Source organism: Urocitellus parryii, chromosome 9 (genome assembly GCF_045843805.1).
Source record: "Urocitellus parryii isolate mUroPar1 chromosome 9, mUroPar1.hap1, whole genome shotgun sequence".
Taxonomy (NCBI): domain Eukaryota; kingdom Metazoa; phylum Chordata; class Mammalia; order Rodentia; family Sciuridae; genus Urocitellus; species Urocitellus parryii.
Window position 1 is genome coordinate 89,010,358 of NC_135539.1, and position 26,163 is coordinate 89,036,520.

General features: G+C 36.3%; 1 protein-coding gene and 1 pseudogene across 1 annotated transcript in view; one reads left to right on the forward strand and one right to left on the reverse strand.

Annotated features, from left to right (window-relative positions):
* Pld5 (phospholipase D family member 5) overlaps positions 1 to 26,163 on the reverse strand; it is a 398,582-nt gene that overhangs the window by 181,973 nt on the left and 190,446 nt on the right. The gene's annotated exons all lie outside the window — the stretch shown is intronic.
* LOC113184154 (eukaryotic translation initiation factor 2A-like) lies at positions 623 to 24,479 on the forward strand (annotated as a pseudogene).

The window sequence follows — 26,163 nt, forward strand, 5'->3', positions numbered from 1 at the left end:
GAATTTAGCACTTCTCAGTAAAACTGTTAACTGTTACTGTTTTGAGATTTGTTTCATTTAGCCGCCTTCAGAAAAAAAAACAATAATGTTAATAAAATATCCAGTGTATCTGGTGAACCTAGAATATTATAGCCAGCATGAGGTTTGGGATTTTGTTCAGAGACATTCACAATTTGGAATCAAATCACCTCACTACCACCTGTTAATTCATTTAACATTTATTGATCCCTTTTACATAAAGGGCAAATAAATCACTTTATGTAACACAGAAAAGATGATGATAAATCTCCCTAGTCCCTAGAAATTCATACTCTAGTGGGACAGTCTGTCTCATATTAACTAATTCAAATAGAATTCTAATAGGGAATAGATTCTAGTAAATGGTGAAACACAAGTAAGAAGTTTAATTAGATAGATAATTGGAACCTATGCAGAAAGGAAGATTAATTGATTGGGGACATCTGGAATTGAAAGAAGCTGGATCAGGAATGAGTCTTCAATATGGAATTTTTTTATAAGTGAACTGGAAGAGAAAGATATTCTAAGAAGGTGGGGGGAGTTTAGTGTATCTAGAGATTCGTGAGTTGGTGCGTGAAATAGGAAATTTGTGGAAGGTGCTTGTATGGTGGAGAAAACTGGCAGTGTCCACAGAGCCAGCGCTGTGGAGGTGGTGAACCAGGAAGAAGAGTTTGGATTTAATGTTTATGCATTTGGCAGCAACAAAATGCATTTCATGTGGATAAGGGGGATAATTCTAGCAGCACAGCTGTATGGTACTGAAGTAGAGAACAAGGAAACTAGGAGATCTAGAAGGTCAGTAGAGTAAGAGGCTGTTGAAACAGTTCTGAAAAGACAAAGAAGAAGTTTGAATCAGGTCAATGGGAATAAAAAATAACAGGCAATGGACATTTTTAGAAAATAAATCTTAAGGATGCAATATTTTATGGGTAGGAAGAGCAAGTGATGGAGAAATACTCAGTCAACGAGGACTCAGATTTTTCTGAGAGAAAAACAGCATCTCTGAGCTGGGCTTTGATACACCTTCAGTGGTCTCTGGCCCTTTGCCAAACTAATTTCCATACACAGATTAATCTTAAAAAGTGTAGACCTAAATGCTATGCCTAACTGAATTTCCTATGGACTTCCCCACTAGCCTTAAGACGGTGATACTTACTCCCTATCCCACGCTACCATGGTAGCAAGGGTTTGCCAGTGTGACCTGCCCCTCTAGAATTCTAACAGGAAGTAGATTCTTTATTAGATTCAGATGCCCTCTTTTAGTTTTCCACGTTTTTCTTTTTCTTTTTCATTATAGTTGTACATAATGATGGGATTGCTGTTACATATACTGTGCAATATAACAAAATAATTTGGCCCATATCACTCCCCAGCACCTCCTCCTTCCCTCCCTGCCTCCCACCTCTTGGTCCCTTTCCTCTACTGTCTCCCTTTGATTTTCATGAGATCAGTTGGCCTCTTTTGAGTTTCATATCACAGCAAACTTTACATCTTTTCCTCCTTCCCTGCTATTCTCTAGATTTTGGCATTTGGGCATTTAGAAATGTATATTTAGAAATTTAGAAACTATAACATTTACATTTTCTAAATCCCAGTTCCTACACTAGTCATTGAGCTCTCCCTCAACGACCTTCAAGTTTCCAATTTAAACATTACTTCCCCTAGATGGACTTCCCAAAGTCCCCAAAGTAGGCTAGATCCGTAATGATCAACTCTGACCCTTTCATCCTACTCATTAAGGTTGCTCTCCTTGGTAGACTGTCGAGTGTGCAAAGGAAGGAACCTACTCCATTGGTCCAGATGTGTATCCCTAGCACTTAACAAAGTGTCTAAAGAATGCGTGCCGAGTTTTATTAAAATCTGAACAACTTGGAAGAGGCAGGTAGGGCTCTTATACTGCTGACAAGGAACATGGGAAAGGATGGAAATTAGGGATTGGGAGATAGTGTCAAGGTAAAACACATCAAGAGGAAACCATCCCAAGACCTAATGTGGAGGAAGTGCCTACATCTTATGGTTGGCAGAGTGGGAGACAGACAAGAGGATTTTAGAAATGACCATTAAAGAAGCTGGAAGACAAGAGAAGCCCAGGAGAAGGCAGCAGTGAGGAAGTCAACAGAGGGTTAAATTTTACCGACTTCAAAATCTTCAAAGGCAGAAGACAGTGGTCAAGATTTAATATTGTGATATTATTCACATTTTAAGCCCAATTAGCCAATTCATAGAAGTTAGACACGGCATAAACACATGAATTGAGACAATCAGCAGTTTCAGCCTTCCCTACAACCATAAAGTATATTTCAAACCATGAATATATTTAAAAACTACCCCCAAACCAAAAAAGAATGTCCTTCATCAAAACCAAAACACAATAGCTGCCAAACAAATAGAACTGACTAGGTTTTTTTTATATATATATATTTTTTAGTTGTAGGTGGACACAACGCCTTTATTTTTATTTACTTATTTTTATGTGGTGCTGAGGATGGAACCTAGTGTCTCACCCATGGTAGGTGAGCACTCTACCAGTGAGCCACAACTCCAGCCCGAAACTGACTAGTTTTAATCTTACTTTGATATTAAAAAACATACCCAGAAAGACACGAGAAGTCTCAAGAAGCCCAGATAAATCAAATAGATAAAATAAGGAATGTAGAATGAATGATTGTACAATTGTGGATGGCTCATACCATCTCATTCTTCTTACTGGCCCCTTACTGACTTCTGCTAGGCATATGAATGAGGGAGGATTCCCAGTCTCTTGAAAATCTTTAGACCAGGTGTTCTTAAGGTGGATCTGTGGATACAACCCATAGGTTCCTATTAACTTGGATTTTGACATTTTTATTTACTCTAATCTGTAATCAAAATTTAGCATTCCCTTTAGTTATGACCAAAGACAACCACAGGACTAGAATTAGCAGAATCTGTAATTTTGGCAGTATTAAGAAGAATTTTTCTTTTTTTCTAAAACAAGATGGCACCATCCACGCTGCTCTTGATAGTCCAAGGATACGGGCTGGGTATGGTGAATGGACTACCACACTTGTATTTTCCAGGTGGTCTGGGGCATTCTTTATAAAGTTTGTATTGAAATTCTCTACCCTTCTCAAAATCAGGGATGACAGCTGGAATTTGAAAAAAAAAATTACAAAGTTTATACCTATAGTGATATGGGATCTTGTTTGGCAGAGTTGCTAGAATAAAAGGACATATCATCAATTCACTAACAATGGGCCACTGCATGACTTCAGCTTCCCAAAAGTAGTCTGTCCTGAATTTTCACAAGGAAACAATGTCTTGGCAATGTGAGCCTTATACTACTCCTTCTAAAGATGGTACAGCTGGGATATTCAACCTACAATTTTATGATGTGAAAACTGAAACATGTTTGAGATCATCCATCCAGAAAAAAAAAAAATGCAACATTGATTGGAGTCCATCTGGTCAGAAGATAAAAGTACCTTACCTGAGTTGTTAATGACGAATTTTGTTTGTTTTTTTTAAATATCAGTTTTAACACAACTATAAACAATTACATTTGGAAAAATTAATGATTTTGTGTTATCACCTGGACTCCAACAATACAAAAGAGTTATGTTCTAGCAAGTAAAGTTGTACCTTCATTTGTTAGATTACATCAGCACCCCAACTTTGGTGGATCACATGCAGCTTTAGCCAATAAGTTTCTTTAAGGATAATAAGGTTACTATGGAAGAATAATAATAACAAAACAACCATTGTGATGGTAATAGCTAGAACATGTGTTGACAAAACCATTGTTTCCTACAAATAGGAAACAAATATTGCATTATATTCAACAAATGGATAAAATGCTGTAACACAACTATCAAAATAGAGCCACAAATGTTGATTGGAATTCTAGCGCTACTAAGTTTTGTGCTGTTTAGGGTTTCATGCTTATCAAAGTAACAATTTTAAACTTGAAATGTGATCCTGTATTTTCATTTTGGAAATAGTTCTTGTACCAAGTCTACTATAGCCCTCACAGATATATATTAGTACTAGCTAGATTGGGAAATCTGAGAGAACAAATGGAATGTGGGATGTTAAATACTACAAACTTATTTCTAAACTAGTAGTTTCAGATTCTATACATTTTGCTGGGTGTCCAGATGGAGAGCATATTTTAACAGCCATGTGTGGTCCCAGGTTACATTTTAGTATGGGTACAAGATTTGGCATTATAATGGCTCTTACACAAATACAATATGTCATCAAATGCAGAATTATGGCAAGTTTGGACGGATTATTTCCAGCAAAAACAGTAGCTTACCAAGCAGTTTCAACTGAAGTACCCAGTGAGGAACCTAAAGTCAGCTTTAAGAAATAAACCAATCACTAATTTCAAACTTCATAAAAGTGGTTACCTCAGAATATGAAACCACCACCAGGAAATGCTATTATCAAAAATAGCCCTTTTTAAAAATCAAAGAAAGGTCTGGGGTTGTGGCTCAACGGTAGCTTGTTTGTCTCGCATGTGCAGGGCCCTGGGTTCGGTCCTCAGCACCACATAAAAATAAATGAAATAGAGGCATTGTGTTCAACTACAACTAAAAAATAAATATATATTTTTTTAAATCAAAGGAAGCATGAACTGATAAGAGCTCAGCTTTGCCACCTATTTCTACTCCACAGACACTATGAAAGACTACCTCTCATTCAAGTTCTAGAGACCTTCAGATAGAAAAAATAGAAAAGCAAAAACAAACAAGAATGTAAAAAAGAAATGAAAAGAAAATGAACAACTGTGTTTTAGTCAGCTTTTTTCACTGCTGTGATCAAAAGAGCTGACTAGAACAATTTTAAGGAGGAAAAATTTATTTGGGGTTCATGGTGTTAGAGGTCTCCATTCATAGATTGTCAATTGCATTCCTTGTGGCCTGAGGTGAGGCAGGACATCATGGTGGAAGTGTGTGGCAGAGGAAAGCAGTTTAGGATGTGGCTACCAAGAAGAAGAAAGAGCTTCCCTTACCATGGACAAAATATAAATCTCAAAGATATACCCTTGATGACCCAGCTCCTTTAGCCACATCACACCTGCCTACAGTTCCCACTCAATTAATCCCCATCAGGATATTAATGTACTTATTAGTTTAAGGCTCTTAAAACCCAAACACTTCACCTTTGAATTTTTTTGTCTTGTCTCATACAGAAGCTTTTAGGGGAAAACCTCATACCTAAAACAACAAATAATTAGTTGGAGAACACTCAAGAAGAGATAGCCCTTTGGTAGAAGATGGAAGATTTGGGATTCAGAATCAGATAAAGAGCCACAGAAAGTAAACTGGTTATCAGAAATCAGTGCAAAGAGATCATCTATTAAAATCACTGGTGTACACTGAATTTCCATATGCCACATTTAACGTTGGTCTCCAATTTTAACCATTTATCCAAGAATCTGTTTATGTGGAAAATTATTTAACTGTGTCTATTAAATTGATTTTACATGATACATGATCAAGAAAAGAGACATGATTTTTCAGCTAAGCTTGACAAATTGAAAGACAAAATTTTAGCAGATGGCAGGATTTATTACATAAAGGAGTAAAGGTGTGGTAAACTTAAATAAGGAGAAGAATGTTCACACAGTCATTGATGACATCTCCAAGTCTTTAACTGTGGTCGTGATCAGATACTGTTATTTCATAAATATGTCGTGCATGATATATAGGTTCTCATATCATAAATTTTTTTAAAAAAATATTTTGATAACTTTGTTTGAACATTATTACAAAGGTAACAGTTCGAATTTTAACTTATGCATCTGGAAATACCATTCAGGAAGAATCCATTGTTTCCTGTGAAAGGGCGGTTAGTTCTCATTGGATGAATGAGAATTCCTTTTTCTTCTATTTCATACTTCCCCAAAAGATAAGAGGGTAAGATTATCAGAATTTCAGGAGAAAAAAAAAATTGGGTCAAAGGCAAATATGGAAATGTCTAATCATTTCTAGATAATAGAGAAACTGGGGGGCAAGTGAAGAAGACAGGGAAAAAGGTACTGGAAAGAATGGAAGAGGAGAGTGAAAAATTCCCTGGAAGCCAAGGAAGATCAAGTTTATTTATTTATTTATTTTTATTATTATTCGGCTTTTTAAAAATATCAAAGAAATCACAAATTTATAATAAAAATAAAAACAGAGCCCTGGGGCCTGGGGACCAGGCTTTTGTTTGGAGAATGAATTTGGGGAGTAGGGAGCCCAGAGGAAGCTCTGCTTACCTCCTCACAGATGCCCTCTCTCACTTGACCTGAAGGCCTCTATTGCTCCTTTGTGAGACAGCGAGTGTTTCCTTAGCCATGCTGGAAAAGGTCTACTAGAAATCAGCTTTGAAATGACTTATTTCTGTGACCTATCATTTTATTTCCTTTAACAACCAACAGCTGGCTACTCTCCAGGGGCCCTATCTAATTAGTATCTGTGCAGAAGTCATTTACATGTCATTACAGCTCTTGCTAGACTCTTACTTCTCCTGCAAGGAAAGAAAGGAGGAGGCAGATCTCATTAAAATTCACCTTTGGACAAATCCCTGGAATGCCTGCTTCCTGGGGGCTTTAAGGGAACTCTCTCCAGAAGCTTTAGCACCATTCAAGACACCAAATAACAGGGAGGCAAGCTGAGTATACCAGGACACAACCCCGCCCAAATCTTTTTATGCCTCTTTCCATGGTGCTTAAAAATAAATTATAAATGATTTGAACTGTGAGTCCAGGAAGCTAGGTGGAATAAATATAAGAAAAGGCCTTTTACTTTGTTAATAGAATTTAAAATAGAATTCTCACTGTTCTTATTAATAGCATGTATTTATCCTCCAAACTTAATGTGATCATCAAAATTCCTCCTTTAATCCAGGAGCAATATGGTACCATCTCAAAGAAATATTCATAGTTCTCCTCTTAAAAGCTAGTTAAAAAAAAATGAAGTTCCACATATTTGCTAGCTTTTAAAAGTGGTGTGTGTGTGTGTGTGTGTGTGTGTGTGTGTGTGTGTGTGTGTATTTTGGTAGTTACAGGAAACTTTAAGATTTTTACATTTTTTACACATTATTCTGGTATTATTATAGAGAAATATAAATGTTAGAAAGGAAGGATTTGAAATAACACAGACAAAACACAGCTCTGCCAGTTATGAACTACATGACCTTCAACAAATTAATAACCTGTTTAAATGTTTCCACTTCTGAAAAGACAAAAGGTTATTACAAAGCTTAGAGGAGAGCATCTCTGTGAAGTGCTTTGCTCAGTGCCTGCTTCAGAGTAAGCACAAAATACAAGACACATTATTTTTAAACACAATCCACAGCACGAAAACCTGCAATTTAAGTTTTTCCAAGTTTTCAAACTAATAGTTACTAAAAAAGACTACATATTTTGGCTAAAAGCAATTTAATAAACTGTTAATGTGAGCTTTCTTTCATTGCTTAATGCAATAGATCATTATTACTTTTTTTAGAGAGAGAGAGAGAGAGAGAGAGAGAGAGAATTTTTTTTTAATATTTATTTTTTAGTATTCGGTGGACACAAAATCTTTGTGTGTGGTGCTGAGGATCAAACCCAGGCCCCATGCATGCCAGGCGAGGGCGCTACTGCTTGAGCCACATCTCCAGCCCCGAAATAGATCATTATTAGGACCTGATTTACATTGATAATTGGCAATTTATTGACTTTCATTCTTTAGATCTTGGTTCTCTGATAGCATGAATAGGTGGATTTCTGAAGCTGAACAGGTGGATTTGTCCCATCAAAACAATTAGATTTGCACTCAAAGTTAAAATGTATCCTCATTGTAGTCATTTGATTGCAATGGAAGACCAGGATTGATAAGGCAAAGGTTAACTTTCTCAAAAAGAGATTGGACTCTCTGGGTGTTGAAGTAGAAGATGACTTGCTATCTATGGGGCCGATTTCCTGATTGCCTTTGAACTTAGAAACAGCTGAGAGAGATCAAGTGAGCTTGCTTTAATTCAGCTGACAAATATGTTTCATTTCTTCAGACAATTTGGGTCAGAGTGAGTTTATGAATGAAAGATAGAAGATAGGATATCAGCCAGCCCTATGTGTTATTAATAAAATCCTGATAATTTTTAATCTAGCATAGAGAGGACCTATCAAAATAATGAGAGATTTTCTTTAACAATCTTTAGCCAACTTTTATTTTTAATATCTTTATTTTGTTTATTTATTTTTATGTGGTGCTGAGGATCGAACTCAGTGCCTCACACGTGCAAGGCAAGCACTCTGCCACTGAGCCACAACCCCAGCCCTAGCCAACTTTTTATTTTGAAAAATTTCAATCTACAGAAAAATTGCAGAGGACAGCAAATAAATACATTCACTGCAAGAAAGAATCTTGTGTACACAAATACATACACACAAATCAGCTGAGTGTAAGTTATAGATAGCATGCAGCTATTCCTGAAGTTTCAGAATACATTTCTAAGGAAGTCGTTTTTCTAAATAAACACAGTTATCACACAGGAAATTTGATGTAATATGGTCCTGTTATCTAATATTCGAATTTTTCCAGTTGTCCCAATAATGTCCTTTGTTTTTTAGCACCCAAGATCCAATTAATATTCACTCATTGCATTCAGTAATCATGTTCCTTGATCTCCTTTAGTCTAGGAGAGTTCTCAGCATTTTTGTTTTGTTTTGCATGACACTGATATTTTTGAAGATCCCAGGGCAGTTCTTTTGCTGAATAATCCTGAATCTGTTTGCTTTATTGTTGCCTGATGATTAGATTTAGGTTCAATATTTTTGGCAGAAAGACTACATAGGTGGTGTGTTTTCCTACATGCAGGGTACCAGGTGGTTCAGAGTAGTGGCTGGTTCTACTACTGGTGATGTTAGCTTTGGTCACTTGGAAAAAGAGATGTCTGCCATATATTCCTACTTGAACTGTAACTTTTCTCCCTGTATAATTAATAAATAACTTGTGCAGAGGCCCACTGAGGTGGTACAAATACACTGTTCCCTAGCATTTCACTAAGTAACTGAACATCCTTCAAGAATCCTATGATTCCTGACTGTATCTATTCTATTTTTACTATATTGGCTGTGAATTGGTAATTTCCTATCTATCTTGTGTTCTATATTTGTTAGTTGGCGCTCTTCTGTAAAATCACCTGCTTTATGTTTTTTAAATTAAAAATTTTTTGTTTTATTGGTATAGACTCCAAGATTAATTTTTTTTTAAATTCAAAGGGTTTTTGTCCAGTATTGTTGTAATCTGTTATGATGTTCAAATTGCTGCATACCTTGCAGCAGAAGCCCTTGTCAATTATACATACATTCTGTTCTTTTAATATATTTTTTCAATTTTTAAATAATTTTCTTATTTTTTCTCATCAGTTGTTTCATTTTTATTAACTTTTAAATTGGAGAAGAGGGGAAAGTAGACTGGCTTTTTCCCAGGTCCACCTCAATCTTTATGCCAACCTGTCAACTCATTGACAACCAGGAAATCTACAGTGATGGTAAAACAATTTTTTTTTTCTGGCTTAAAGTTTTTCAGTGCTGGCCCAGAAAAGAAATGAAGATCCACCCAAGTACAGGGGATCAAGAGTAAATGGACTAATTAGAAGACCACTGTAGGGCTAGAGGTGATGCTTAGCAATAGCATACATGATGAGCATGTTCTATGTCTCAGGTTCAATCCCCAGCACCAGAAAATAAAATAAAATAAAGGACAAATGCAATAGCCTACCATTGAGGTGAAAAAACAAAAAAAAAAAAACATGGAGGCTTTAGTGTTGGGGGTGGAAAAACCTGGGGAGATGTTGAATATACATTAAAGGTAATGTTTTGTGTTGTGTGACCAGAAAACTTCACAAGAAAAACGTAGAGGAGGAAAGCTTTATTTTAGCTCACACTTCAGTCAAGGGTTGCCATTTTATAACTCTGGGCCCAAAATGAGGCAGAACATCTGGTGGAAAGGTGTGGGATAGGAAAGCAGGTCAGAACACTGCAATCAGGAAACAGCTCTGCTCATCAGGGACAAAAAAGGCATGCCTCCAGCGACCTTTCTCCTCCAGTCTCATCCTATCTGCCTATTATTACCATCCAGTTAATTTATATAAGTGGAATCCACTCATGAGATTACAACTCTCATAATCTAATTATTTCACCTCTGAATATTCTTGTATTGTCTACACATAAGTTTCTGAGGGATACAGCATATCCGAATTACAACAGGTAGGGACCTTCAAACACTACCTTGTAGAAGATACAGGAAGCTGATACACCTATGTAGTCAAAATGTATCTCTGGATTTATTTATTTTAAAATAAATTCTTGACTAATGGTTTTTCAGTTTCAAGTTGTCTTTGATTTAAGGCACAGTGAAACTTTCAGCAATGGAGAATTTACCATCAATTATTGCTAGTATCTGTTTTTTGAAATAAGGGCCAAGAAACAGGAGTGCTGACTCCTGTCTTTAACATCAGATCTTACCCAGCAACTTCAAAACAATGAAGTTTGATCTAACACTGCTCAGGGCGGTGGGAGCTATTTATTTATTCATTATGAGAGGGACATTCTATGTCATTTTCTTTCTTCCTTCCTGTTTTGAATCTCAGCAATTCCAAGTAAATTCTCATCACTTGACAAATTCTTTCTTGCCCACCACCATGAGCTATGTGAAACTGATGTGTACCCTACTGATGCTGGCCAAATGACTGACTGGTCACCACTGATGTGTCCATGAATTCTCTTGTTTGGAATGGATTCTCTATGACTCAGTAATTCTTCCAAAACCTCAAGAGAAAGTAGATCTGGAAGAATCCTTAGACTAGCATAGCAGTTTCTTGTTCAGGAAACTTGTATGTAGCTGACACTACTTGGAAAACTAAAAAAATGATTTTTGAAAAGCAGGAAAAGTGTCAACTAAGTGGCCCAGTTGGAGTGAAGCAATTGTAAATTACAAGCTGTCTCGTGAGCTCTATAGTTGGTACCCTTCCCTGGGGACACTGGGCAGAAGACAATCTCAGCTCATATATTTCAAGTCCACCAACAGTGATCAGCATCATTTGGCAGAACATGTGCCATTTCCAGTGGTTTAAAATAGTTTTTCTAAATGTGCCTTTTCACTCCAAATATGGCTTGAATTTCTTCAGAGTTGACACACAAAAGGGTATGGGATAATTTTGTGATGACTAAATTTTGCTGGATGAACAAATAAATTTTATAACCTGATTCACTCCCAGACCCCCAACTGAGGGTAGGTAGCACATAAGCCTATGTATGTGTATTTCCCTTAATGCAATAAATTGTTTTTTTTAATCAATTTTCTGTGTATATAGAATTTTATTTTTTTATTTTTATCTCTGTGCCAAAGTTTTAAAATACAGGAGTCTGAGGATGTAGCTCAATGATAGAACATGTGGTTAGCATGCTTGAGGACCTGGTTTCAATCTCCGGCACCACAAAAATAAAACTAAAAAAAATTTAGCATTATCTTATTTAATTAGATTCCCAAATATTTTTTTTTAAAAATTGAGAAGCCAGGCCTGGAGGCATGCACCTGCAGTTCCAACAACTTGGGAGGCTTGAGCCCAGGCCAGCCAGGGCAACATAGAGAGACCCTGACTCAAAAACAAAACAAAAATATTAATAAGTGAGGAAAAACCTCAAATGGTTTCGGTGAAACAAATGTCTTCATCCAATGTTTCTATTAAAAAACTTCAGTGATGATGAAAATAATTCTGACTTAAATCTATTAATCTATTTTTAAGATTCAAGGAAAACTTCCTATGTGTGGGAAGTGTTATGTGCCTAGACTAAGAAAATTCAAATAGTACAGATGATCCCCAGTGTAAAGTAAACTCATTCCCAGTTGCTAATGTTCTTGTTCCTAGACCCAGGGTCAACTACTGTTACCAGTTGCTATTTTCGACAATTAAGGTATTTTCTTCATCTATAGCCATTAACTTCTGTGTTTTTTTGTATTTGGATCTTTCAAAGCATGTAGGACCACTTCTTAAAGATATAATAAATGTTTCATGCTTTTATTCATCTGGAGGAAGTCAGGATCTCAGGAAGGTTTAGTTCAGGGACCAAAGAAGAGATTGCTCACAAGCCATTTCCCTTTCTCTATTTTGTTTTCCAAAATCCTGAGCTACTGAAGAGATGACACTGGACATTCCTGAGAAAAGGAGATAGAGGAATGCCTTTGAGAAACACCAAGGTAGAGAGGAGAAAGACTCCATGTCTGGAAAGAGGAGACCCTCCGGGGGACTTTACTAGCATCCAAGGACCTAAAGGCCTATTGGGAAGAGGGCAAACTCTCAGGGTCAGAGGTTATGTATTACACCCTGGGAGTCTGGGCTCAAGGCTTAGGGTCCCCAGTTTTGCAAGTTCCAAGAATTAAGGGAACCCAAGCCCACGTTGATAGATGCTAACTGTAGTAACCAAAGGAGCCTCTGATGATTGCTGCTGGGAAAGGCTCTGGGATTTTGTACAACCTTGGGCTGTTAGTGCCGAGAATGAATGCCTACCATTCATCAGCCTTAAGAGTCCAATTTAAGCTAATATAAAGCCTATGACTGGAATTTCTAAAGAATGGAGGGTTGGGGGTTGAGAGTCAGACCTACCACACAAATGTGGTCCCTAGTCTTCTTATAAGGGGTCAGGTAGATACTGTTATCCTACACTGCATTAATATGCTCCAGTCTGCTAAGCTGTGATCAAGAAATGCCCCATGATTCATATGAAACCTCCTTTGATCTCAACTGGCTCATTTTGGTAGACCTCAGAGGGCACGCTGCAAAAGTATTCTGGAAGCAAGAAATGGTGGTCTTATCTAACCAGCATTATTTTTTTAACATCATCTATACTTGTCTGTCTGCACAAATGAGCATTTACTCCTAAGACTAAGGAAAGAACATACAAAATTAAAATTCATAAATTTTTTAAATAGATGGAGTTGTTGCCCAGCCTGTCCCTGAACTCCTGGTCTCTAGCATCCTGCTTTGGCTTACTGTGCCCAGTGGAAATTCATAATTTTCTCCCAATAACCAATTTGACCTCATGCCACAAACAGAAAACTTCACTCATATTAACAAGGAATATCACACTGGAAAGATAATTTGAATTTGTTAAAACTTATACACACACACACACTTATATACAAAACCATTTTTACTTTTTATAGATTGATAACAGGAAATTCATGTAAACCTTAACTCATCCCATGAAACCCATAATATGACATCAATGCACTAACTCCCTTGCCAGGAAGTAGTATTTTCCATTAATTTTTAATAAAGAAATTACATTAAGTTTCCCAGTGGAAGAATCAGAGGAGGTAAGAAATGTGTGTCTTGGGCTGAGCTGCCATTTGCTCTTGTCTCATTATCAGTTTGTAGGGCAAAGTTTCATTCAATGGCTTATTTGTTTCTGGCAAGGGATTTAAAATGTTACTAGAAAGGAAACCTCTAGGTACCAATGGCGTTTAAGGTCTGGACACAGAATATTAAGTTGAATCCTGCTATATTTTAACTATTTTAGCAACATGCAGCATGTGAACCTGAAAAAGTTTCAGTTTGAATAACTGATCTGTATCTGTGAAAGAATGTTGCCATTCAATTTAGAATAGGGCAAAATTAGGAAATGAGCAAAATCATGAACATTAGAAACTATTGGAAAATGTAGATAAACCTCATATAGCCATGTATTTTAAAATACTATGATAATTATAGGTGTTATTTATTGAGTAAGTCTGCATGCCAGGTACTTTGCAGACATGACCACACTACCTTGTGATACAGGTATTAGCTTTCCTAACTTTCTGTTTTATTTAACTGATAAAACAAAACATAGCACCATCCATATTAAGGGGGTACCATGTGATGTTTTGAAACATGTACACATTGTGTAATGTTTAAATCAGGGTAAACATGTCTATTTCTCAATGTTAGTCAGTTCTTTATGGTAAAGTGTCCTTTCTTCTAACTTTCTGAAATTTATAAGACTTTATTGATTACAACATACCAATATAACAATACTTTGTTACCTATAGTCACCCCATTGTGCAAGAGGACACCAGAACTTCTGATCCCTATCAAACTATAATTCAGTGCCCACTGATTAACCTTTCTCCATCCCTCACTCACCCTTATTGTCTACAACCTCTGGAAACTACCAATCTGCTCTCAACTAATAGAAAATTAACTTGGTTAGATTCCACATATGACAGATATCAAGCAGAACTTCTCTTCTGTGCCTGGCTTACTTCCTGTAGAATAATGATCTCCAGTCCCATCCATGTTGTTACGAATGACAGAATTTCATCTTTTGGTGTGTGGGCATGACTGAATAGTATTCCATCATGTATATGCACCACATTTTCTTTACACATTTATCAGCTGACACAGGTTCCTTCTATTTCTTGGTTATTACTCCTAGGTTTATTTATTGCTGAAATAAACCTAGAAGTGCATATATCTTTTAGACATATTGATTTTATTTCCTTTGACTCTAGACCCAGCAGTAGGCTTGCTAGATCATGAGATAGTTTTATTTAGAATTTTGAATGTGAAGATGACCAGGCTTGGGCAATACTGTAATGGAATAGGCTCAGCCACAATTTAGTAGCAGAACCAGTTTTCAAATGTTGTCAATTCTGACACCCAAATCTGCCCTGTTCAATGCCTCCTTCTTGAAAGCTCCCTGAGTTATTTATATGTATATGACCATTTTAGGACAACAGTGCAAAAGCAACCCGAGTGGGGACCTAGTAAGGATGACAGTGTGGTTATTAACACTAATGAACATTCGCAAGACAGGCTTCTCCTTTATTTCCCTTTTGCTATATAATAAAACACATTTATTGCCTCTACCAACAATTAGCTATTCTCCATTAATACACTGATGAATCTTTAATCCTGCAAGTACCACATTAATTAGCCAAATCTAGCTTCAATTTTCCCCAATAGCTGTTATCAATCCTTCATGTAATTTCTCTACTTAACATCTCAATGAGTTTCAACATATTTTAAAACTGATGAACTCTATTATATGATATGATAGAATTATTAGGTTCTATAGACACAAGAAAAATTAACATCCAAGTGTTTTCTGTGAATTTCCTATAAATATGTAAATATTTTAAATAATGAGTAATAAACCTTTCATTCATATTCACATTATAATTAACTTTTGAATTTAAGCAGCATCCAAGAAGCTATAAATTTGGGCTTCTGATTCACTCCCAATCACCTTCTAATTTATATTTTCTCTCATTACAACAAGGCTATGAAAAACTTCAATCTTGCAATTCTCTAATCTTAGAAGTTTAAAAATTCATAAGGCAAAATTAGAATCTGTGTAGGAGATATTAGGGTTTAGTAAAAGGAATGCTGAACTGTAAGTCATAGGAACTTGATTCCAAGCCAGAGTCTGTCTCCTGCTCAAATTATTACTTTGCAAACAAATTTTCTCATCTACAAAATTACAAGGTTACAAGGGACATTCTATGAGATCCCTTCTATGTAATGTAGAGTGTAAATAAAAATAAGAAACAAAAATGTAACAAAATATACATTTTTAAACATAAAATTTAACTCCTTAAAGGGATTACAAATCATGGTATGTATCTATAGATAGACAGTATATACATGTATATATAAAGTAGATAAATGTATATGGTTATTTTATATCATATCAGAAATAATGTGCACATAATAATGAAACAAGTTAAATGTGAGCAATAGGCTTCCAATTTAAAATGTTATGTAAGAAAAAAATTAAAATTTTAACAGTTTAACCTTTTTGATTATTATTAGCACTGAGAATCACTTACCCAATTAATCAGCTTTAAAGTATTTAGAAACTTTTTAATACACTCTTAATCTTTATTCTAGGAAGTAATACTAATAGCCTAATCACTCAAGTGCACAAAAATAACAGAATGGCCCTCAATTCTCCTTACTCTTCCCTGATAACAACTTTCTAGTTTGACTGTATTGGGTATCCTCCTATATTTGGAGGAGTGTGGGGAAGAGAGGGAAGAAGAGGAGAGAAATGTGGGTATAGACTAAGGAAAGAATAAAAAAAGAAGAAAACTTACAAGAAATCAAGGGAAAACTGGCATTTCCATGAGAACAGAGGACAAATGGAAACTTCAACTGAGGGAAATGGTACATTAAGGAAGAAGAGAGTTAGGAGATGATGTAGCTATCCTTCAATAATTCAAGCTTTATTACAGGAAATATTCCCATTATTTTCCCCTTCATGATTCCCTAATTGGATCAGAATTCAATCAAATTAGGGAATCCATTTCTGATCAAGTTTAAGGGTGAAAAATGGAAATTTCCAAGGCTTTGATAATTGCTCAATATGGATATTTTGAGAAAGCTCTTGTCTGAATGGGATAAATAATTTATGATTTTGAAAATATTCTTAGAAAATGGGAACATATTTTACCTGGAGAAGGTCAAAAATAATACCTTGACATAATAAAAGGCAGAATATGCCATGCAAAGTTTGAATCAGGGTAATAGAGCAATTGACGGTTCTCTCCAAGTCCATACTTAAATGCCAAAGCTTATTTGATTATAGTATTGATTTTTTTTTTCTCTTTTTAACCCAACAAAATGTCACCCTCAATGAAGGCTCTCAACCAAAAGCACTTTTGTGTAGGTGGGGTACAAATCAGTAGCAGCAATTGTAGCAAGATGTAGTCAAGATTTAGAGACTCCATAGCAAGCAGCAGTTCAGCTTGGTCTCATGTTCCCTAAACACACATGCTGTGAGCAGATAGTCCATAATTCTGGCACCTGTCTCCCTCTCTTTCTTCTATAGGCTGTGGGCAGACATATGTGACTCCTGCCTCTTGGATATCTTCCCAGATAGACCAATGGGACTCTTTCATTTCTTTTCCAGCATACTTAATGGAACCAAATTCTCTCCTGAACTGAGTGGGTAGCAACAGCTCTGTTAAAAAAAAAAAAAAAATTGTCGTCACACCTGTTCTTCAGGCTCTTCCATAACACAAATACTAATGATGAAATCTCCATGGGAGGTGGGACAAAATTCATTTTTTCAACCTCTATGTGATGACAACACTTAGCTCCTGTACACCAAGATGAGGCGAGATAGGTAGAAGCAAGTAAAGAGTAATTTGCAGCTAAAATATTAGGATCAAGGACATGACATAAATCCATGCCCCAGGCATAGTTACCAAGAATGGGTAGAGATAGAACAGATTCTGAAACTGGCTACTTCAATCCTAGTTTAGTAAGGAAGAAAGTGAGATGAAGAGAGAGTTCATTGTTTTTCAAGTTAAGCAGGGCCATCAAGTGGTAGAGCTGGGTCTGGTTTGAACCCAAACTTCCAGAATCTTAGCCCAGCAATCTTTAGTTCCTAAACTGATCCATAGCTCTTTATGTGAAACTCTTAGGGCCATGTGTGTTGATGGTGCATATATGGTAAACAAACAGACTCTGAGGCCACATCCTATAATTAAATACACTCATATCTTTACAAGGAAGCACATGACTATCACATTAGACAGGATAAATAAGACCCTAAGTAACAGTTTTTAATTTAAGTATGACTTTGCCACCACAAATTATTTTTAAAAGTTTTTTTTTGTGTGTGTGTATGTTCAGAACTTGTGTTCCAATGCAGCTATACTTTCCTCATGGCAAAATCTGAAAAATCCTCAAACATTTTAAAGCAATACATTCATTATAGTTTAATGCTTAAGAGCAGTTCAAACATTTAGAGGTCTTAAAAGATGAACTGCTGCAGCCTGCGCCCACTGTTTCTGACTTAGGAGTTCTGGGAAAGGCCTGAGAATTTCTTTCTTTCCTTCCTTCCTCCCTCCTTCCCTCCCTTTCTTCTTCTTTTCGTTGTTCTTTTTAGGTACACATGACAGTAGAGTGTATTTTAACATATTATGCATATATGAAATATAACTTATTCTAATTAAGATCCCATTCTTGTGGCTGTACATAATATGGAGTTTCACTGGTTGTATATTCATAATATGAACATAGGAAAGTTATGATAGAGCTGGCCCAGGGACCACACTTTGAGAACCACTGGCTAAGAGCATAACTTTGGACTAAGAGGTCTGTGTTCAAGTCTGTCACTTCTTAGCTGTTTGATTTTACACAAATTACATATTTTTTTTTTTTTTGCTGATAAAAACCATTGATAATCTTATTGAGGATCCCTAACATGGGACAGATCACTTTTCTCTTACTGTTTTTAATTCTCTTTTTGTCTTTGTCTTTCAACAGTTTGAGTATATCTCTTAGTGCGGATCTCTTTGGGTTTATCTAATAGTTCTTTAAGTGTCTTACATCTGTATATAAGCATGTCTTTTCTCAGAATTGGGACATTTTCTGCCATTGTTTCTTCAAATAATCTTTGTCTCTTGCTCTCTCCTCCTTTTGACCCCAGAATGCAAACACTGGTCCATTTGATGGAGTCCCACAAGTTCCTTAGTTCCTATATTTACTTTTCTCTATTCTTTTAACCCCTCAGATTCAATAATTTCAAATAATCTAGCTTCAGATTCACTGATTCTTTCTTCTGCCTATGTAAGACTGCTATCAGACTCCTCTGGTACAATTTTCAAATCATTTAGTTTTCAGCTTCAGCATTTCTATTTGGTTATTTTTGTAAACTCCATGTCTTTGTTGAAAATCTCATTTTGTTCATATATAATTCTCCTGATTTCCTTTCACTGTTTGAGCTTACTTAAAAGTTTCAGTCTGTGTCAAGTATGAAGGCTGTGTTGCTTTGAGGATAGTTTCTGGGGATTTATTTGTTTCCTTTGAATAGTCTGTGTTTTTCCTGTTTCTTTGAATGTCATGTGCTCTTTAATCAAAAATTGAACACTTGTAAAAAAGAACTAACTCTCTCAGTCTTTGAAGATGGTCCCTATGCACAGGAAGACCTTCACTAATCAGCCCTATGTGAAAGGTTGACATCTTCCCAGTCCTTTTCTGGGAATGGATCTTGTCTGGGCCTATATGTGTGTAATTCTGACTCTCTCACATACACAGCTAGTTTTAAGTGTTTCAATTTCCCTAAGAGTTGCACCCTTATTTCTTCTTGAGTCTTCTCATATTCTGTTGCATTCCTCAATCAAAAATCTCTTGCCCTAGGTATCTGCAGGTCTGTAGAACCCTTGCGATTTTCATGAGCCATGCTTATTGCCCACACAGCTTCTTCTAGTTTGAGATTTGAGCTCTGCACTTTTGGATGCCTAAATTCCTAGTCAGGAAATTCAGAGACCAGTTATCTCCACTTTTCTCCATACAGATTAGAACACTGAAAACTCAGGCCAGTTCTCTAGTTTGCAGAATAAAAAGTTATATCATGTCCCCCAAACTACATCATGCCACACTAGGAAGGAAGTGGGACAAGAATGAGAAAAAAAAAATCTACTACTGTGAATGTGGATTTTTCTTGATTAGACATTCACTTAGTGGCTGCAAAAATCTTTGGCTGATTCCCAAAGGTCCTATAAAATGACTTCAGCCAGTCTCTGTTTGTTTATTGCTTCCTTGTCTGCATCTTGCTGATGTTCTTACATCATTTCCTTAAGCCTCAGTTGCTTAGAGTATATACTTTAAAGAATTGTTGCAATGATTAACTGAGATAATGTATATAAAACAGTAAGAACAGATTTTGCTAGAGTAAAATCTTAATACATTCTGACCATTATCATTGTCATAAAAATAGTACAATTGTAGGCTACAGATTTGACTCCCTATCTTCCTTACTTTCGTTATTGGGAGAGTTCAACGTGAGTGGCCGAATGCTAACTTATTTGTGTTTTAATCACAAACCTTGCCCTTCCCAACACTCCCACAAATATCAGTTGCCTAGTGGATTTCCATCTTCCTCTACAGTGCTATCGTGTATCCATTATCCACAAAGGTTATATGTTATTGAATACACAAGGAAGATCTTTTGTTCTCATGTTTTAGGTTTCCCTAAGTCATGCTTATTCCCAATTTTAAGAAACATTTCCATTCTCATCACCTATTTATGTTCTAAAGAAAATTCTTCTAATGGTAATTTGAGAAAGCACATAAGACATAAGTCCTATCTTAATATAGGCCTAGTCAGGCTTAATATTAATATACTCATGCCTAATAAAATACTAGAAAAACAAAATCACTAAAAAAACCTCTTATCTCATAATTCTAAAAAAAAAAGTTCATTGTATGACTCCCTCATTTCCTGCATTTTGGTTAAATATCAAAACCACTTCCTTTTCTATCTTTTCTGATCTTCCTTCACCTTTTGCTGATGTGCCATTTTGATGATCAAACACAATGACTATTTTTGCAGAAGACATTAGCTGCCATTACAGGGAACATGCTTCATTGGTTTTGTACTGGAGAGACTCTGCTAAGTCAGTGAGCTTCAATTCTGTTATCAGCATCAGCCACTGTAGAGTTTACAAGGTGAAAATCACCTTGGAATAATACAACCATGATGCAGGAGGTGACAGTGAAGGTCAGAACTTAGAAAAACTTTCTGAACCAGAAGTCAAAAGCATTTTTCACAGACTTAGTGGTCATCGAGGATCAGAGAAGCAACCAACAAGAGAACCCAGGAACATGAGCTTTGTGGCCATGGCTACCCCTATCACTTAAAGAAACACTTACCACAGAGGAAGTCTATGGATATTCCAAAGAAATCCCCACTAGGGTCCTGAGCTTTGGTGAATCCTGTGCCTCAAAGTCAGGTTTTCAGATTTGCAGGTTTAAAAACCTGGTTTAGCTGGCACACTGCAATGGGGATCCTTGCGTTTATCAAGTTCAAAGAGACACAAGCCTGATGACTCTGTTAATCTACCCTATTCTGTAATGAGCAAGGAGGTCTAGGCAGTGTATATTCTCACTGTTGGCAAGAAAAAAATCATCACTGGTCTTCAAAGTATTTCTCATCTAAGGCAGCTTGCATCATCTCACCCATTATAAGAACTAACTTGCCAAAAATGTTTCTGGTTCCTTTGAAGAAAACTCCTTATTTCCCAACCAGGGCTTTTCTATGGGTCACCTCATGTTTCCATAGCAGAACGACTCCCTTCCCTTTCCTACTTTTTTCTTATTTTTCCTCTAAGTAAGACACAATTTCTAATCACATAATAACTCTGCTTTTCTGAAAATACCCTCATAACACCTTGATTGGATTTTCAGGTGTCTCTAAACTATTCAGTTATGTATTTACAGACAGAGCTCTTGGCTTCCTCCCTTAGATAGCTATTAAATTTTACTAATTTAACTCTGACAAGTTTTTTTTTTCCCTAAGTGAAGAGAATGACTGTGTTAGCCCCAACTATATGCCAATAGATTTATTTAAAAAGTCATTTTTAAGTAAAATTTTGATTTTAAGTAATTTTTTAAAAATCATTACATTGACTTGTGTCTGCTGCTTAAAATATTTCCAAATTTCTGTCAATTAAATGTAACCCAGAACAACAAAGAGAAGAGCTATACATTTTCTTTTCTGTGTTCCTGTGTAATTTGGCCAAACGACCACCTACCTGAGATTTCCATATAGCATAGGAGCCTTAGGGCCACTGCAATGGGCGACTGACAACGCCAGGGATGGCATTTTCTCCTGCTCACAGTAGACTTCTAACTACTGCAGGCAGAACTCTAAGCTGCCATAGTTTTCTTAGAAAACAAAGACTGTAAGGCAGGCATCAAAACTTAATTAGTAGAAGTCAAATTATGAAAATAAAAACTGTATTGGAAAGAATGACACTTAAAATGATTTTTGGATATACGGCAGCTCTGGACTTACAAAGGTTTGGCATATAATTTTTTTGACTTATGTGCAAAAGTAGTGCACGAAAGTGGTTTCAATAGAAACTTTTTCAAATTTTGTTTTTTTTCTTGGACTAGCATGTAATATGCAGTATGATTCCTCTGTGATGATAGGGAGGAGCAGTCAGTCACCCCCCACCCCACTTCCAGAGGAAACCATCGATATGTCACAATTTACTGTATGATATTTGGTAGCTCAGGTAAATGCACTTTGACTTTACTATATCTTCAACTTAAGATGGGTTTATTGGGGGCTGGAGAGGTAGCTTAGTGGGTAGAGTGCTTGCCTAGCATGTAAGAGGCGCTGGGTTCAATCTGCAGTACTGAAAAAAAAAAAAAAAGGTTTATTGGGACATAACTCCACCATCAAATGATTGAGTCTAAATTAATAAAATAAGTAACATTGGAAATGACAGCTGCCTAAATTTATAAGAGAATGGAAGTTTCTTGGTGAATGTATTAGTGAGTCAACAAACTGAGTACCTACAGTGAGTCAAGAACTATGCTAGGCTAAGTGTGTAGCATCTCAAATGTGCAAGACCTTGGGTTTGATCTCCAAAATTGTTGAGGGGGCTATGTTAGACACTGGGAAAGTACAGAACAAAATTGCAGTTTCTACTCTTCTGCCTTACTCTTACTCATTTCTCCTAAGGGAGTCGTCAACACTCCTTAAGCTCTGGGATTCAGTGTTTCTATTATGGGAACAATAACATAGTTCCAGTGGGCACTGAGAAACACAGATCCTCAACTCCAGCTGCCTTGCTAACTCATTGCATGATCATTTAGTTTCTTAAAGCTTTCTGCAGCTTTCAGACTAAGTTACTACTGTGTAAAGTACAGACTTTGGAATCAGAGGGATCTGTTTTCAGCTTCCACTTATCTTGGGGAAGTAACTTGGACAAGACAGCCTCAGTTCTACTTTGTAAATAGGAATTCAACATATACTTATGGATAGGATTGGAGTGAGAAGGAGAACTAATGGCTAAGAGCTTGGGTTCAGAAGTCACATGGACCTAGCCTCCAATTCTGTTTCAAACATTTTCCCACAAGGGTGACTATGTATAAGTTACTTAGCTCCTTGAGTGTATAAAGGGGGAAATAGTCATATTCTGTAGGACTAATATAAATAAGAGTAAATGACATATTGGTATAAAGTGCTTTTAGCACAGTGCCTACCACCTAGAAATTATGTAATTAATACTAGTTATCATTATCATCTAAACATTAAATAAAATGTTATGTTTTGAGCACATAAAATTTGTGTTTTTTTGACAGCAAATTCCAAAGATGTCATTTATTTTCAATGTAGCTTATAATAATAAACATGTCCAAAGTGGAGCTGGCTTATTCAAGAAACACTGTGCTTGAGATGATCCAAGGGTCATATGTTCATTGTTTTTGGTTGAGGCTGGGGGGACAGGTCTCTTGATCTAGAAGGAAGGTTAGACAAAATGACATTGAAATTTCTCTTCAGCTGTGTTTTTTGTTTTCATTTTATGGGATGTGTTCATCTCTGATTAGTAATGTTACTATTATTAACATTGAGGTTACAAACTTTATTAATTATTTAATAATTATTAATAACTTAATAATTATTAATTATTTAATATATAAACTTTGAGTTATTTTCATGTAGGAATCTACAATTGAGAATTATTCAAGAATTTATTAAATATTTTACCTCTAGAAAAGTATTGTCTCTCCTCTTTCTACTTCTTTAATTCTAACAGTTATAAACAGGAACTCCAACAAAAGCCAGCCATCACATCCCTGAATGAACTGATTTTTCTTTTAAAACTTTTATGCCTTATTACTTTTTTAATCTTGTGAAGCAACAACCACATTCTGTGTTAGCTCTGACTCTGGTGATAATATTATGAACTAGGTCAGAAGGTAGTTAAAAAAGAAATAGGTCCATAGCTAAGAATCTCATTAAAAAAAAAAAAAAGAAAAAGAAAAAAGAAGCTTAGCTGTGTTCCATGTTCAAAATAAACTCTATTTTCTATTTCAGAGTAATCATGAGATTTCTGAGAAAAGTGCTGAAGAAATGTTCCATGGAGAGGAAGAAGGGTTGAGAACCCAAAAGCTTGACCACAGTGTGCCCCACTTCCTTGAAAGACCAGGGGAAGCCCCTTTCCTCATTTCTCAATGTCTCTGAATGCCACTGTTACAGCAAAGGCAGTCTGGGTATCTGGTCAAGGAAGCATAAGAAAGTTTTACTTATATTGGTGCTTTTACATGCAGCTTGGGTTGGGGGCTTGGAAGGAGAGTGTTGGAATATTATGGAAAAGCAGTTTGCCAAAGAAGAAAAGCAAAAAAGGGAGTAATGTAGGGCAAAACAACATGCCTCGGGCTGTGAAGGAGCCTGTTAGCCAAGAAAGCTCACAGAAGTACTTGAACAGGCAGAGTGTAAAAATGCTCATTGGCCTAGATGATCAAGGGGCACAGGGAGAGGTGATGTACAGAATGTGTGTCCTTTCCGATGCTGGTACCCAGAGTGCCACTGTGTTCATGTTGAAGGAGGGAGGCCAGTTTTGCTCTTTCTAAGACACCTGCTATATTCTGTCAGCAGGCATGCCAAAACCTGGATGCTCATCGGACAGTTCTCAAACAAGAGCGCTAAGGAGCGGAAATAAAAAGAGTTCCACCACCAGCCAGCCCACCCCTGTGCTCTGTTAGGTCACATAGTTGATTATTTCACATTTTGGTTTACATGAAACTATTTTGTACACTGAGTCCCAAAAGGGGACTATGGGAAGCCTCTTACAGGAAAATAATAAATGCACTAGTAAAGAAGAGGTATTATGTAATTTTTTTAAATTGTAAGAATGTTAGTTTTAATAAGAAAAAGGGAAGATGAGGCATTCAAAAGAGAAAAGGGAAAGAAAAGAGAAAAAATAAGAATTTTTGTTTTTCATTTATTTTTCTTGTACCGAGGTATCAGTATTTAAAAATGAAATCACTCCTTGTGTTAGACTGTTCTTGGGAATGGAGGTGGGAGTGTGATTCTGTCCCATGGATGTCACCCAGGAGCTCAGACCAGGATTCCAGGATAGGCAGGAGGGACTTCAGAGAAACCCTCCAGACAGAAGTTTCCATTGTTAGCCAGGGTTTTGTTTTGATTATGGGGCAGTAAAATAAAAAAATAATAATCCTGGAACAACACTGAATTGCCCACTTTTTATGTTGCTACGGAAAAATGAACTCATAGTTTCAACGATATGTCATTATTTTAAAATCTGTCCACCCCAATTTAAAATATGTCAGAAATGATGCTGGGAAAACTGGAAATCCATATGTAGTAGGTTGAAATTGAACCCTATATCTCACCCTGCACAAAACTCAACTGAAAGTGAATCAGGGACCTTAGCATTAGACCAGAGACCTTGCACTTAATAGAAGAAAAAGTAAGCTCAACTCTTAATCATATCAGCTCAGGAATAGATTTCTTCAACAAGACTCCTAAAGCACAAGAAATCAAATCAAGAATCAATAAATGGGATGCTAAGTTTCTTCATAGCAAAGGAAACAACCAAGAACATGAACAGAGAGCCTAGAGAATGGGAGAAAATCTTTACCACCCATACCTCTGATACAGCATTAATCTCTAGGATATACAAATAACTCAAAAAACTGAACATCAAAAAAAAAAAGTAACCCAATTAATAGATGGCAAAGGAACTAAATGGGCAATTCACAGAAGAAATATATGAAATATATGAAAAAAATGGTCAACATCTCTAGCAATTAGAGAAAATGTAAATTAAAACTACACTGAGATTCCATCTCATTCTAGTCAGAATGGCAATTATCAAAAATAAAAGTAACAATAAATGTTGGAAAGGATGTAGGGGAAAAGGTTTACTTATACACTGCTGGTGGGACTGCAAATTGGTGTAACCACTCTGGAAAGCATTAAGGAGAGTCCTTAGACAACTTGGAATGAAACCACCATTTGACCCAGTTATTCCACTCTTCGGTGTATACCCAAAGGACTTAAAAATCAGCATAGTACATACATTGACACAGCCACATCAATGTTTATAGCAGCTCAATTCACAATAGCCAAGTTATGGAACCAAACTAGGTGCTCTTCAACAGATTAATGGGTAAAGAAAATGTGGTGTATATATACACAATGGAATATTACTCAGCTACAAAGAAGAATAAAATTAGCATTTTCTGGTAAGTGAAATAAGCAAGTCCCAAAAAAAACAGAGGTCAAATAAATGTTCTTTATAATATGTGGATGCTAATCCATAACAAGGGAGGGTAGGCAGGGGAAGCATAGAAGTTCACTGGATTAGACAAAGGGGAATG